This window comes from Electrophorus electricus, chromosome 7 (assembly GCF_041902795.1).
Source record: "Electrophorus electricus isolate QZ-2024a chromosome 7, ASM4190279v1, whole genome shotgun sequence".
Taxonomy (NCBI): domain Eukaryota; kingdom Metazoa; phylum Chordata; class Actinopteri; order Gymnotiformes; family Gymnotidae; genus Electrophorus; species Electrophorus electricus.
Genome location: NC_137503.1, coordinates 32,474,989 through 32,489,070, shown reverse-complemented (window position 1 = coordinate 32,489,070; position 14,082 = coordinate 32,474,989). Strand labels below are relative to the sequence as shown.

At 40.0% G+C, this 14,082-nt stretch overlaps 6 non-coding genes across 6 annotated transcripts; all 6 read left to right on the top strand.

Moving 5' to 3' along the window:
* Positions 1-1,089: 1,089 nt before the first annotated feature.
* Positions 1,090-1,162, top strand: trnar-acg (transfer RNA arginine (anticodon ACG)). The gene has a single exon. It is a non-coding gene; the product is annotated as a tRNA-Arg (tRNA).
* A 1,525-nt stretch (positions 1,163-2,687) lies between these two features.
* On the top strand, positions 2,688-2,760 carry trnar-acg (transfer RNA arginine (anticodon ACG)). Its single transcript has one exon. It is a non-coding gene; the product is annotated as a tRNA-Arg (tRNA).
* Positions 2,761-4,285: 1,525 nt separating this feature from the next.
* trnar-acg (transfer RNA arginine (anticodon ACG)) lies at positions 4,286-4,358 on the top strand. Its single transcript has one exon. It is a non-coding gene; the product is annotated as a tRNA-Arg (tRNA).
* Positions 4,359-5,883: 1,525 nt separating this feature from the next.
* Positions 5,884-5,956, top strand: trnar-acg (transfer RNA arginine (anticodon ACG)). Its single transcript has one exon. It is a non-coding gene; the product is annotated as a tRNA-Arg (tRNA).
* A 2,808-nt stretch (positions 5,957-8,764) lies between these two features.
* Positions 8,765-8,837, top strand: trnar-acg (transfer RNA arginine (anticodon ACG)). The gene has a single exon. It is a non-coding gene; the product is annotated as a tRNA-Arg (tRNA).
* A 2,808-nt stretch (positions 8,838-11,645) lies between these two features.
* Positions 11,646-11,718, top strand: trnar-acg (transfer RNA arginine (anticodon ACG)). The gene has a single exon. It is a non-coding gene; the product is annotated as a tRNA-Arg (tRNA).
* Positions 11,719-14,082: the final 2,364 nt, after the last annotated feature.

Here is a 14,082-nt window from a genome sequence, read left to right as displayed (position 1 = left end):
TAGCAGTAGCAAACATGTTCTGCCCATGTTTAAATGACTTTAACATCGCATTTACTCCCTTGCATTCAACAAATTGGCTGGATTGTTTAGGATCTTGTCAATAGGAAACCTATTTGAAAAGAGAAGGAAGCTGTTACTCAGCCTAGAAAGGCTGAGTTACAGGGATACCCCAGAATCTTTTGCATTGATGCTACATGGATAGTTTTGTTTTTTCTGCAAGCATGGATGTTTCATCCATTGCCTTTGTTGATTGATAGCCCCATATGTGCACAAGAGGTTTCTGAAGCATAAAACCTGAAATATCATGGAAAACTAGTTGAAGTTTGTCTCTTGATGTTCACTATACTCTGTTTAATACATTTATTTTAAAGCCTGATTAAGCCTTTTAGAGTAGTACATTTGAAAAGATATATGAGAGACATGGGTTGCATTCTTGGAATTCACAGCCGTCTTGGATTTCAAGCCTCAGTACTCAAGAATACACTAGGTTATCTTGGATTTCAAGAAAACATTATCTTATTGGCGCAATTAGCTTCTTTGTCCAAAAATGTCTAAAGCGTCGACTTGAGTGAAAGCACCGTTTTACACACACAAAAGAATTTCTAAACCAATTAAGCCTTTATGAGGAGAAAATTTGAGAGACATGGGTTGCATTCCTGGAATTCACAGCCATCTTGGATTTCAAGCCTCAGCACTCAAGAATACAATAGGTTATTGGATTTTTATACAAGCATACCATTTGATTTAGATTTAGGCCACTAGAAGATTTAAAGTAGATTCAAAAAGGTGGCAGGCAAAATTTATTGTTGCGAATTCCAGAGAATGGCACTCTTGGGTTCCTAGCATTACAAATTTGCCATTTTGTGGGAGGAAACATTGCACTGGGAACCTGTGTGCTAAGCGAATATTGCCGTGATCGTATAGAGGTTAGTACTCTGCATTGTGGCTGCAGCAACTCCGGGTCACGGCAACCTTTTGAGCCGGTCCCTTCCGTGTGGACCGCCTTCTTGTCCACTGTCAATTGTTTTTGACCGAAAAACAGAAAAGTAATTTGATACAGAAAATATCTTACATGGGCATTAGTTTTCCGGGCCAGTGGCGCAATGGATAACGTGTCTGACTACGAATCAGAAGATTCTAGGTTCGACTCCTAGCTGGCTCGTTGATCTCCTGTCATGTTGAGATTTAGCTTATTCATCACACGATTGCTAGCAATTCGACTTGAGTGAAAGCACCACCCTATCACTTTGAAATTTAAAGCTACTCGCAGCCTCACTCCGGTGTCTTGCTGGGGCAACCTTTTGAGCCGGTCCCTTCCGTGTGGACCGCCTTCTTGGCCACTCTCAATTGTTTTTGACTGAAAAACAAGTTTCCTGTATGGTCTAGCAGTCAGGATTTCTGGTTTTCACCTGGGTTTGACTCCCGGTATGGTCAAATTAAATTATGGATTCATAATGGAAAATAGCAGTTAAAAGCCATTTGTTTGTAGCGCATAAAGCGTCATCCAAACATGACAGCCCTGCTAATAGAAACTTTGGCATTCTCCTGGCAAGAAAGGTGCATGGTTTGATTACAGATAAGGCTTAAACCAAGCACTGTAGCAGTAGCAAACATGTTCTGCCCATGTTTAAATGACTTTAACATCGCATTTTGTCCCTTGCATTTAACAAATTGGCTGAATTGTTTAGGATCTAGTCAATAGGAAACCTATTTGAAAAGAGAAGGAAGCTGTTACTCAGCCTAGAAAGGCTGAGTTACAGGGATACCCCAGAATCTTTTGCATTGATGCTACATGGATAGTTTTGTTTTTTCTGCAAGCATGGATGTTTCATCCATTGCCTTTGTTGATTGATAGCCCCATATGTGCATAAGAGGTTTCTGAAGCATAAAACCTGAAATATCATGGAAAACTAGTTGAAGTTTGTCTCTTGATGTTCACTATACTCTGTTCAATACATTTATTTTAAAGCCTGATTAAGCCTTTTAGAGTAGTACATTTGAAAAGATATATGAGAGACATGGGTTGCATTCTTGGAATTCACAGCCGTCTTGGATTTCAAGCCTCAGTACTCAAGAATACACTAGGTTATCTTGGATTTCAAGTAAAGATTATCTTATTGGCGCAATTAGCTTCTTTGTCCAAAAATGTCTAAAGCGTCGACTTGAGTGAAAGCACCGTTTTACACACACAAAAGAATTTCTAAACCAATTAAGCCTTTATGAGGAGAAAATTTGAGAGACATGGGTTGCATTCCTGGAATTCACAGCCATCTTGGATTTCAAGCCTCAGCACTCAAGAATACAATAGGTTATTGGATTATTATACAAGCATACCATTTGATTTAGATTTAGGCCACTAGAAGATTTAAAGTAGATTTAAAAAGGTGGCAGGCAAAATTTATTGTTGCGAATTTCAGAGAATGGCACTCTTGGGTTCCTAGCATTACAAATTTGCCATTTTGTGGGAGGAAACATTGCACTGGGAACCTGTGTGCTAAGCGAATATTGCCGTGATCGTATAGAGGTTAGTACTCTGCATTGTGGCTGCAGCAACTCCGGGTCACGGCAACCTTTTGAGCCGGTCCCTTCCGTGTGGACCGCCTTCTTGGCCACTCTCAATTGTTTTTGACCGAAAAACAGAAAAGTAATTTGATACAGAAAATATCTTACATGGGCATTAGTTTTCCGGGCCAGTGGCGCAATGGATAACGTGTCTGACTACGAATCAGAAGATTCTAGGTTCGACTCCTAGCTGGCTCGTTGATCTCCTGTCATGTTGAGATTTAGCTTATTCATCACACGATTGCTAACAATTCGACTTGAGTGAAAGCACCACCCTATCACTTTGAAATTTAAAGCTACTCGCAGCCTCACTCCGCTGTCTTGCTGGGGCAACCTTTTGAGCCGGTCCCTTCCGTGTGGACCGCCTTCTTGGCCACTCTCAATTGTTTTTGACTGAAAAACAAGTTTCCTGTATGGTCTAGCAGTCAGGATTTCTGGTTTTCACCTGGGTTTGACTCCCGGTATGGTCAAATTAAATTATGGATTCATAATAGAAAATAGCAGTTAAAAGCCATTTGTTTGTAGCGCATAAAGCGTCATCCAAACATGACAGCCCTCCTAATAGAAACTTTGGCATTCTCCTGGCAAGAAAGGTGCATGGTTTGATTACAGATAAGGCTTAAACCAAGCACTGTAGCAGTAGCAAACATGTGCTGCCCATGTTTAAATGACTTTAACATCGCATTTACTCCCTTGCATTCAACAAATTGGCTGGATTGTTTAGGATCTTGTCAATAGGAAACCTATTTGAAAAGAGAAGGAAGCTGTTACTCAGCCTAGAAAGGCTGAGTTACAGGGATACCCCAGAATCTTTTGCATTGATGCTACATGGATAGTTTTGTTTTTTCTGCAAGCATGGATGTTTCATCCATTGCCTTTGTTGATTGATAGCCCCATATGTGCACAAGAGGTTTCTGAAGCATAAAACCTGAAATATCATGGAAAACTAGTTGAAGTTTGTCTCTTGATGTTCACTATACTCTGTTTAATACATTTATTTTAAAGCCTGATTAAGCCTTTTAGAGTAGTACATTTGAAAAGATATATGAGAGACATGGGTTGCATTCTTGGAATTCACAGCCGTCTTGGATTTCAAGCCTCAGTACTCAAGAATACACTAGGTTATCTTGGATTTCAAGAAAACATTATCTTATTGGCGCAATTAGCTTCTTTGTCCAAAAATGTCTAAAGCGTCGACTTGAGTGAAAGCACCGTTTTACACACACAAAAGAATTTCTAAACCAATTAAGCCTTTATGAGGAGAAAATTTGAGAGACATGGGTTGCATTCCTGGAATTCACAGCCATCTTGGATTTCAAGCCTCAGCACTCAAGAATACAATAGGTTATTGGATTTTTATACAAGCATACCATTTGATTTAGATTTAGGCCACTAGAAGATTTAAAGTAGATTCAAAAAGGTGGCAGGCAAAATTTATTGTTGCGAATTTCAGAGAATGGCACTCTTGGGTTCCTAGCATTACAAATTTGCCATTTTGTGGGAGGAAACATTGCACTGGGAACCTGTGTGCTAAGCGAATATTGCCGTGATCGTATAGAGGTTAGTACTCTGCATTGTGGCTGCAGCAACTCCGGGTCACGGCAACCTTTTGAGCCGGTCCCTTCCGTGTGGACCGCCTTCTTGTCCACTCTCAATTGTTTTTGACCGAAAAACAGAAAAGTAATTTGATACAGAAAATATCTTACATGGGCATTAGTTTTCCGGGCCAGTGGCGCAATGGATAACGTGTCTGACTACGAATCAGAAGATTCTAGGTTCGACTCCTAGCTGGCTCGTTGATCTCCTGTCATGTTGAGATTTAGCTTATTCATCACACGATTGCTAACAATTCGACTTGAGTGAAAGCACCACCCTATCACTTTAAAATTTAAAGCTACTCGCAGCCTCACTCCGGTGTCTTGCTGGGGCAAACTTTTGAGCCGGTCCCTTCCGTGTGGACCGCCTTCTTGGCCACTCTCAATTGTTTTTGACTGAAAAACAAGTTTCCTGTATGGTCTAGCAGTCAGGATTTCTGGTTTTCACCTGGGTTTGACTCCCGGTATGGTCAAATTAAATTATGGATTCATAATGGAAAATAGCAGTTAAAAGCCATTTGTTTGTAGCGCATGAAGCGTCATCCAAACATGACAGCCCTGCTAATAGAAACTTTGGCATTCTCCTGGCAAGAAAGGTGCATGGTTTGATTACAGATAAGGCTTAAACCAAGCACTGTAGCAGTAGCAAACATGTGCTGCCCATGTTTAAATGACTTTAACATCGCATTTACTCCCTTGCATTCAACAAATTGGCTGGATTGTTTAGGATCTTGTCAATAGGAAACCTATTTGAAAAGAGAAGGAAGCTGTTACTCAGCCTAGAAAGGCTGAGTTACAGGGATACCCCAGAATCTTTTGCATTGATGCTACATGGATAGTTTTGTTTTTTCTGCAAGCATGGATGTTTCATCCATTGCCTTTGTTGATTGATAGCCCCATATGTGCACAAGAGGTTTCTGAAGCATAAAACCTGAAATATCATGGAAAACTAGTTGAAGTTTGTCTCTTGATGTTCACTATACTCTGTTTAATACATTTATTTTAAAGCCTGATTAAGCCTTTTAGAGTAGTACATTTGAAAAGATATATGAGAGACATGGGTTGCATTCTTGGAATTCACAGCCGTCTTGGATTTCAAGCCTCAGTACTCAAGAATACACTAGGTTATCTTGGATTTCAAGAAAACATTATCTTATTGGCGCAATTAGCTTCTTTGTCCAAAAATGTCTAAAGCGTCGACTTGAGTGAAAGCACCGTTTTACACACACAAAAGAATTTCTAAACCAATTAAGCCTTTATGAGGAGAAAATTTGAGAGACATGGGTTGCATTCCTGGAATTCACAGCCATCTTGGATTTCAAGCCTCAGCACTCAAGAATACAATAGGTTATTGGATTTTTATACAAGCATACCATTTGATTTAGATTTAGGCCACTAGAAGATTTAAAGTAGATTCAAAAAGGTGGCAGGCAAAATTTATTGTTGCGAATTTCAGAGAATGGCACTCTTGGGTTCCTAGCATTACAAATTTGCCATTTTGTGGGAGGAAACATTGCACTGGGAACCTGTGTGCTAAGCGAATATTGCCGTGATCGTATAGAGGTTAGTACTCTGCATTGTGGCTGCAGCAACTCCGGGTCACGGCAACCTTTTGAGCCGGTCCCTTCCGTGTGGACCGCCTTCTTGTCCACTCTCAATTGTTTTTGACCGAAAAACAGAAAAGTAATTTGATACAGAAAATATCTTACATGGGCATTAGTTTTCCGGGCCAGTGGCGCAATGGATAACGTGTCTGACTACGAATCAGAAGATTCTAGGTTCGACTCCTAGCTGGCTCGTTGATCTCCTGTCATGTTGAGATTTAGCTTATTCATCACACGATTGCTAACAATTCGACTTGAGTGAAAGCACCACCCTATCACTTTAAAATTTAAAGCTACTCGCAGCCTCACTCCGGTGTCTTGCTGGGGCAAACTTTTGAGCCGGTCCCTTCCGTGTGGACCGCCTTCTTGGCCACTCTCAATTGTTTTTGACTGAAAATCAAGTTTCCTGTATGGTCTAGCAGTCAGGATTTCTGGTTTTCACCTGGGTTTGACTCCCGGTATGGTCAAATTAAATTATGGATTCATAATGGAAAATAGCAGTTAAAAGCCATTTGTTTGTAGCGCATGAAGCGTCATCCAAACATGACAGCCCTGCTAATAGAAACTTTGGCATTCTCCTGGCAAGAAAGGTGCATGGTTTGATTACAGATAAGGCTTAAACCAAGCACTGTAGCAGTAGCAAACATGTTCTGCCCATGTTTAAATGACTTTAACATCGCATTTACTCCCTTGCATTCAACAAATTGGCTGGATTGTTTAGGATCTTGTCAATAGGAAACCTATTTGAAAAGAGAAGGAAGCTGTTACTCAGCCTAGAAAGGCTGAGTTACAGGGATACCCCAGAATCTTTTGCATTGATGCTACATGGATAGTTTTGTTTTTTCTGCAAGCATGGATGTTTCATCCATTGCCTTTGTTGATTGATAGCCCCATATGTGCACAAGAGGTTTCTGAAGCATAAAACCTGAAATATCATGGAAAACTAGTTGAAGTTTGTCTCTTGATGTTCACTATACTCTGTTTAATACATTTATTTTAAAGCCTGATTAAGCCTTTTAGAGTAGTACATTTGAAAAGATATATGAGAGACATGGGTTGCATTCTTGGAATTCACAGCCGTCTTGGATTTCAAGCCTCAGTACTCAAGAATACACTAGGTTATCTTGGATTTCAAGAAAACATTATCTTATTGGCGCAATTAGCTTCTTTGTCCAAAAATGTCTAAAGCGTCGACTTGAGTGAAAGCACCGTTTTACACACACAAAAGAATTTCTAAACCAATTAAGCCTTTATGAGGAGAAAATTTGAGAGACATGGGTTGCATTCCTGGAATTCACAGCCATCTTGGATTTCAAGCCTCAGCACTCAAGAATACAATAGGTTATTGGATTTTTATACAAGCATACCATTTGATTTAGATTTAGGCCACTAGAAGATTTAAAGTAGATTCAAAAAGGTGGCAGGCAAAATTTATTGTTGCGAATTTCAGAGAATGGCACTCTTGGGTTCCTAGCATTACAAATTTGCCATTTTGTGGGAGGAAACATTGCACTGGGAACCTGTGTGCTAAGCGAATATTGCCGTGATCGTATAGAGGTTAGTACTCTGCATTGTGGCTGCAGCAACCCCGGTTCGACTCCGGGTCATGGCAACCTTTTGAGCCGGTCCCTTCCGTGTGGACCGCCTTCTTGGCCACTCTCAATTGTTTTTGACTGAAAAACAAGTTTCCTGTATGGTCTAGCAGTCAGGATTTCTGGTTTTCACCTGGGTTTGACTCCCGGTATGGTCAAATTAAATTATGGATTCATAATGGAAAATAGCAGTTAAAAGCCATTTGTTTGTAGCGCATAAAGCGTCATCCAAACATGACAGCCCTGCTAATAGAAACTTTGGCATTCTCCTGGCAAGAAAGGTGCATGGTTTGATTACAGATAAGGCTTAAACCAAGCACTGTAGCAGTAGCAAACATGTTCTGCCCATGTTTAAATGACTTTAACATCGCATTTTGTCCCTTGCATTTAACAAATTGGCTGAATTGTTTAGGATCTAGTCAATAGGAAACCTATTTGAAAAGAGAAGGAAGCTGTTACTCAGCCTAGAAAGGCTGAGTTACAGGGATACCCCAGAATCTTTTGCATTGATGCTACATGGATAGTTTTGTTTTTTCTGCAAGCATGGATGTTTCATCCATTGCCTTTGTTGATTGATAGCCCCATATGTGCATAAGAGGTTTCTGAAGCATAAAACCTGAAATATCATGGAAAACTAGTTGAAGTTTGTCTCTTGATGTTCACTATACTCTGTTCAATACATTTATTTTAAAGCCTGATTAAGCCTTTTAGAGTAGTACATTTGAAAAGATATATGAGAGACATGGGTTGCATTCTTGGAATTCACAGCCGTCTTGGATTTCAAGCCTCAGTACTCAAGAATACACTAGGTTATCTTGGATTTCAAGTAAAGATTATCTTATTGGCGCAATTAGCTTCTTTGTCCAAAAATGTCTAAAGCGTCGACTTGAGTGAAAGCACCGTTTTACACACACAAAAGAATTTCTAAACCAATTAAGCCTTTATGAGGAGAAAATTTGAGAGACATGGGTTGCATTCCTGGAATTCACAGCCATCTTGGATTTCAAGCCTCAGCACTCAAGAATACAATAGGTTATTGGATTATTATACAAGCATACCATTTGATTTAGATTTAGGCCACTAGAAGATTTAAAGTAGATTTAAAAAGGTGGCAGGCAAAATTTATTGTTGCGAATTTCAGAGAATGGCACTCTTGGGTTCCTAGCATTACAAATTTGCCATTTTGTGGGAGGAAACATTGCACTGGGAACCTGTGTGCTAAGCGAATATTGCCGTGATCGTATAGAGGTTAGTACTCTGCATTGTGGCTGCAGCAACTCCGGGTCACGGCAACCTTTTGAGCCGGTCCCTTCCGTGTGGACCGCCTTCTTGTCCACTCTCAATTGTTTTTGACCGAAAAACAGAAAAGTAATTTGATACAGAAAATATCTTACATGGGCATTAGTTTTCCGGGCCAGTGGCGCAATGGATAACGTGTCTGACTACGAATCAGAAGATTCTAGGTTCGACTCCTAGCTGGCTCGTTGATCTCCTGTCATGTTGAGATTTAGCTTATTCATCACACGATTGCTAACAATTCGACTTGAGTGAAAGCACCACCCTATCACTTTGAAATTTAAAGCTACTCGCAGCCTCACTCCGGTGTCTTGCTGGGGCAACCTTTTGAGCCGGTCCCTTCCGTGTGGACCGCCTTCTTGGCCACTCTCAATTGTTTTTGACTGAAAAACAAGTTTCCTGTATGGTCTAGCAGTCAGGATTTCTGGTTTTCACCTGGGTTTGACTCCCGGTATGGTCAAATTAAATTATGGATTCATAATAGAAAATAGCAGTTAAAAGCCATTTGTTTGTAGCGCATAAAGCGTCATCCAAACATGACAGCCCTCCTAATAGAAACTTTGGCATTCTCCTGGCAAGAAAGGTGCATGGTTTGATTACAGATAAGGCTTAAACCAAGCACTGTAGCAGTAGCAAACATGTGCTGCCCATGTTTAAATGACTTTAACATCGCATTTACTCCCTTGCATTCAACAAATTGGCTGGATTGTTTAGGATCTTGTCAATAGGAAACCTATTTGAAAAGAGAAGGAAGCTGTTACTCAGCCTAGAAAGGCTGAGTTACAGGGATACCCCAGAATCTTTTGCATTGATGCTACATGGATAGTTTTGTTTTTTCTGCAAGCATGGATGTTTCATCCATTGCCTTTGTTGATTGATAGCCCCATATGTGCACAAGAGGTTTCTGAAGCATAAAACCTGAAATATCATGGAAAACTAGTTGAAGTTTGTCTCTTGATGTTCACTATACTCTGTTTAATACATTTATTTTAAAGCCTGATTAAGCCTTTTAGAGTAGTACATTTGAAAAGATATATGAGAGACATGGGTTGCATTCTTGGAATTCACAGCCGTCTTGGATTTCAAGCCTCAGTACTCAAGAATACACTAGGTTATCTTGGATTTCAAGAAAACATTATCTTATTGGCGCAATTAGCTTCTTTGTCCAAAAATGTCTAAAGCGTCTTCTTGAGTGAAAGCACCGTTTTACACACACAAAAGAATTTCTAAACCAATTAAGCCTTTATGAGGAGAAAATTTGAGAGACATGGGTTGCATTCCTGGAATTCACAGCCATCTTGGATTTCAAGCCTCAGCACTCAAGAATACAATAGGTTATTGGATTATTATACAAGCATACCATTTGATTTAGATTTAGGCCACTAGAAGATTTAAAGTAGATTCAAAAAGGTGGCAGGCAAAAATTATTGTTGCGAATTTCAGAGAATGGCACTCTGGGGTTCCTAGCATTACAAATGTGCCATTTTGTGGGAGGAAACATTGCACTGGGAACCTGTGTGCTAAGCGAATATTGCCGTGATCGTATAGAGGTTAGTACTCTGCATTGTGGCTGCAGCAACCCCGGTTCGACTCCGGGTCATGGCAACCTTTTGAGCCGGTCCCTTCCGTGTGGACCGCCTTCTTGGCCACTCTCAATTGTTTTTGACTGAAAAACAAGTTTCCTGTATGGTCTAGCAGTCAGGATTTCTGGTTTTCACCTGGGTTTGACTCCCGGTATGGTCAAATTAAATTATGGATTCATAATGGAAAATAGCAGTTAAAAGCCATTTGTTTGTAGCGCATAAAGCGTCATCCAAACATGACAGCCCTGCTAATAGAAACTTTGGCATTCTCCTGGCAAGAAAGGTGCATGGTTTGATTACAGATAAGGCTTAAACCAAGCACTGTAGCAGTAGCAAACATGTTCTGCCCATGTTTAAATGACTTTAACATCGCATTTTGTCCCTTGCATTTAACAAATTGGCTGAATTGTTTAGGATCTAGTCAATAGGAAACCTATTTGAAAAGAGAAGGAAGCTGTTACTCAGCCTAGAAAGGCTGAGTTACAGGGATACCCCAGAATCTTTTGCATTGATGCTACATGGATAGTTTTGTTTTTTCTGCAAGCATGGATGTTTCATCCATTGCCTTTGTTGATTGATAGCCCCATATGTGCATAAGAGGTTTCTGAAGCATAAAACCTGAAATATCATGGAAAACTAGTTGAAGTTTGTCTCTTGATGTTCACTATACTCTGTTCAATACATTTATTTTAAAGCCTGATTAAGCCTTTTAGAGTAGTACATTTGAAAAGATATATGAGAGACATGGGTTGCATTCTTGGAATTCACAGCCGTCTTGGATTTCAAGCCTCAGTACTCAAGAATACACTAGGTTATCTTGGATTTCAAGTAAAGATTATCTTATTGGCGCAATTAGCTTCTTTGTCCAAAAATGTCTAAAGCGTCGACTTGAGTGAAAGCACCGTTTTACACACACAAAAGAATTTCTAAACCAATTAAGCCTTTATGAGGAGAAAATTTGAGAGACATGGGTTGCATTCCTGGAATTCACAGCCATCTTGGATTTCAAGCCTCAGCACTCAAGAATACAATAGGTTATTGGATTATTATACAAGCATACCATTTGATTTAGATTTAGGCCACTAGAAGATTTAAAGTAGATTCAAAAAGGTGGCAGGCAAAAATTATTGTTGCGACTTTCAGAGAATGGCACTCTTGGGTTCCTAGCATTACAAATTTGCCATTTTGTGGGAGGAAACATTGCACTGGGAACCTGTGTGCTAAGCGAATATTGCCGTGATCGTATAGAGGTTAGTACTCTGCATTGTGGCTGCAGCAACTCCGGGTCACGGCAACCTTTTGAGCCGGTCCCTTCCCTGTGGACCGCCTTCTTGTCCACTCTCAATTGTTTTTGACCGAAAAACAGAAAAGTAATTTGATACAGAAAATATCTTACATGGGCATTAGTTTTCCGGGCCAGCGGCGCAATGGATAACGTGTCTGACTACGAATCAGAAGATTCTAGGTTCGACTCCTAGCTGGCTCGTTGATCTCCTGTCATGTTGAGATTTAGCTTATTCATCACACGATTGCTAACAATTCGACTTGAGTGAAAGCACCACCCTATCACTTTGAAATTTAAAGCTACTCGCAGCCTCACTCCGGTGTCTTGCTGGGGCAACCTTTTGAGCCGGTCCCTTCCGTGTGGACCGCCTTCTTGGCCACTCTCAATTGTTTTTGACTGAAAAACAAGTTTCCTGTATGGTCTAGCAGTCAGGATTTCTGGTTTTCACCTGGGTTTGACTCCCGGTATGGTCAAATTAAATTATGGATTCATAATGGAAAATAGCAGTTAAAAGCCATTTGTTTGTAGCGCATGAAGCGTCATCCAAACATGACAGCCCTGCTAATAGAAACTTTGGCATTCTCCTGGCAAGAAAGGTGCATGGTTTGATTACAGATAAGGCTTAAACCAAGCACTGTAGCAGTAGCAAACATGTTCTGCCCATGTTTAAATGACTTTAACATCGCATTTACTCCCTTGCATTCAACAAATTGGCTGGATTGTTTAGGATCTTGTCAATAGGAAACCTATTTGAAAAGAGAAGGAAGCTGTTACTCAGCCTAGAAAGGCTGAGTTACAGGGATACCCCAGAATCTTTTGCATTGATGCTACATGGATAGTTTTGTTTTTTCTGCAAGAATGGATGTTTCATCCATTGCCTTTTTTGATTGATAGCCCCATATGTGCACAAGAGGTTTCTGAAGCATAAAACCTGAAATATCATGGAAAACTAGTTGAAGTTTGTCTCTTGATGTTCACTATACTCTGTTTAATACATTTATTTTAAAGCCTGATTAAGCCTTTTAGAGTAGTACATTTGAAAAGATATATGAGAGACATGGGTTGCATTCTTGGAATTCACAGCCGTCTTGGATTTCAAGCCTCAGTACTCAAGAATACACTAGGTTATCTTGGATTTCAAGAAAACATTATCTTATTGGCGCAATTAGCTTCTTTGTCCAAAAATGTCTAAAGCGTCGACTTGAGTGAAAGCACCGTTTTACACAGACAAAAGAATTTCTAAACCAATTAAGCCTTTATGAGGAGAAAATTTGAGAGACATGGGTTGCATTCCTGGAATTCACAGCCATCTTGGATTTCAAGCCTCAGCACTCAAGAATACAATAGGTTATTGGATTATTATACAAGCATACCATTTGATTTAGATTTAGGCCACTAGAAGATTTAAAGTAGATTCAAAAAGGTGGCAGGCAAAAATTATTGTTGCGAATTTCAGAGAATGGCACTCTTGGGTTCCTAGCATTACAAATTTGCCATTTTGTGGGAGGAAACATTGCACTGGGAAACTGTGTGCTAAGCGAATATTGCCGTGATCGTATAGAGGTTAGTACTCTGCATTGTGGCTGCAGCAACCCCGGTTCGACTCCGGGTCATGGCAACCTTTTGAGCCGGTCCCTTCCGTGTGGACCGCCTTCTTGGCCACTCTCAATTGTTTTTGACTGAAAAACAAGTTTCCTGTATGGTCTAGCAGTCAGGATTTCTGGTTTTCACCTGGGTTTGACTCCCGGTATGGTCAAATTAAATTATGGATTCATAATGGAAAATAGCAGTTAAAAGCCATTTGTTTGTAGCGCATGAAGCGTCATCCAAACATGACAGCCCTGCTAATAGAAACTTTGGCATTCTCCTGGCAAGAAAGGTGCATGGTTTGATTACAGATAAGGCTTAAACCAAGCACTGTAGCAGTAGCAAACATGTTCTGCCCATGTTTAAATGACTTTAACATCGCATTTACTCCCTTGCATTCAACAAATTGGCTGGATTGTTTAGGATCTTGTCAATAGGAAACCTATTTGAAAAGAGAAGGAAGCTGTTACTCAGCCTAGAAAGGCTGAGTTACAGGGATACCCCAGAATCTTTTGCATTGATGCTACATGGATAGTTTTGTTTTTTCTGCAAGCATGGATGTTTCATCCATTGCCTTTGTTGATTGATAGCCCCATATGTGCACAAGAGGTTTCTGAAGCATAAAACCTGAAATATCATGGAAAACTAGTTGAAGTTTGTCTCTTGATGTTCACTATACTCTGTTCAATACATTTATTTTAAAGCCTGATTAAGCCTTTTAGAGTAGTACATTTGAAAAGATATATGAGAGACATGGGTTGCATTCTTGGAATTCACAGCCGTCTTGGATTTCAAGCCTCAGTACTCAAGAATACACTAGGTTATCTTGGATTTCAAGTAAAGATTATCTTATTGGCGCAATTAGCTTCTTTGTCCAAAAATGTCTAAAGCGTCGACTTGAGTGAAAGCACCGTTTTACACACACAAAAGAATTTCTAAACCAATTAAGCCTTTATGAGGAGAAAATTTGAGAGACAT